Here is a 1,832-nt window from a genome sequence, read left to right on the forward strand (position 1 = left end):
ATTATAATTTTAGAAGAAATAAAGTTAATTATTTTACACACCTTCATTAATTTTACTACAAACGCGCAAACAAATGCAAACGCCAGAAAATTAAATAAATAAACGAGCCAGCTTGTATTTATGTGTATTAACGCATTCAGTGTCATTTAATTAAACGTTAAATACTACAGTTGATTATAATTTATGAAAAGGTTTCAACTGCTTAATTAATTTCTAATTTTTCCGCTTATTTCAATACGAAATAGATACCACCAATAACAGAATATCTATACGAAATAATAATCAGTTACCTACCAAGAGATAAAAATAAAGAAATTGATGAAATAGGAGACAACAATTTACTTACCGGTTTACAGGAAGATCAAGACATCGACTGCTTCAAAATACAATAAAATCTGAAACAAAAAAGCAAAAAATTAATTTTGCAGAGATAATGTAGTTACTAAATTGAAAATAAAATTTAAACACTTAGCTTATACAAGTGAATGTCTATTGAAAATGGACATTTTGTCGTTGCTGTTGTAAATTTGCGACATATTTCATACTTCTCCAGTCGTTTTAGCTGAAAAGATGATCTTTTTTTCCTATTTTCATTTTATATTATTGGTGATTATGTTATCTCAGTTATACATATACAGTCCAAGTATTTTTTGTACATATCAATAAGTATGTGATGTGTGAAATGAAATCAAACAGTATCCGGTACACTTTCAGTTTTTACGCCTTCCGAAAAACTTTAAATACCACGACGACGTCACTGTCTGTCAAATGAGTATCGGTGTACGTAATAATGTATATCGATCAAAGTAGGTGAGTGCGGAAAGGGCGCGTATACTTATAAGCCCTTACGTGTGTACGTAAGGTCGTACTAATAGGATTCCCTAGTACTTGATTACCATTTCAATAGAGGGATTTGTCATTTTCAATTAAAGTTGAGAGATCTGCTTCAGTTCCGTCGCCGGCGACGACGACGCGCCTGAGTCGAGCGTCGCCGGGGTCGTCATCGAACGCCCCGTTGCTAATACTGACTGCACCTAGTGTGCACCTACTTCGTCCTTTATATACGAGCCGGATGCTTTATAAGGACTTTTAAAAGGTCCTAGTCGCGATTCAGCTCGAACCCTATTCGAATTATCGAACAAATTCGAGGCTAAGTCCTTTTAAATGCGATCTATGCGACTAAAAGCAACTGCCAAAATGAGACCAACAATTACGTTTCACAATGAAGACCGTATCATCTAACAGGCATTTAACCGATATTAACCTACTACAAACTTAGGATACCAATTTTAAACTGGTGTTATGGTTCAGTAAGAAACTGTTTTGCGCATTTTGTTTGCGTTGTGCTTAAATCCTACAGGTTTATCTTGGCAAAATCTACAAAACATAACATTGTAACGATTGCAAGAGGAATTTCTGAAATTATTAGTACCATTTTTTGACGTGACAACCTCTTATAATTCGATGGAACCGGCTGCACGTAGGAAAAAACATGACTCATGCGGCGTTACCTCGCTCTGAGGCGTTCCATTTAAGGCTTGAAGTGCAAGCGAGAGCGCAGAACAAGTGACAAAGAGGCACAATCGGCCTCCGCGTTCGGCAGCGTTCGACATCTGTCTCTCTCCTACTTGAGTGAGCGATGCGTCCGCGTGGACAGCTGCTATACAATAATACATTTCCATTTACCTCCTTCTCTATATCCATACAAAATATCTATCAAACAAATAAAATTAAAATTTTCTTTTGAAAAATGAAACCATTCCATCAGTATTTTCTTATGACGTTGTCACGTTCAACTATCGTCAGTAAACCGACTTTACAGACAACCGATT

The 1,832-nt window shown here is 36.0% G+C and overlaps 1 long non-coding RNA gene across 1 annotated transcript in view; it reads right to left on the bottom strand.

Annotated features, from left to right (window-relative positions):
* Positions 1-342: 342 nt before the first annotated feature.
* The window catches only part of LOC108737988, an 89,080-nt gene continuing 87,590 nt past the window's right edge, over positions 343-1,832 (bottom strand). Inside the window, exon 3 of the long non-coding RNA XR_001937931.1 lies at positions 343-395. This is a non-coding gene — a long non-coding RNA (uncharacterized LOC108737988). The remainder of the gene's footprint in view (positions 396-1,832) is intronic.

Source organism: Agrilus planipennis, unplaced genomic scaffold, assembly GCF_000699045.2.
Source record: "Agrilus planipennis isolate EAB-ADULT unplaced genomic scaffold, Apla_2.0 scaffold14, whole genome shotgun sequence".
In the NCBI taxonomy this organism is placed as follows: domain Eukaryota; kingdom Metazoa; phylum Arthropoda; class Insecta; order Coleoptera; family Buprestidae; genus Agrilus; species Agrilus planipennis.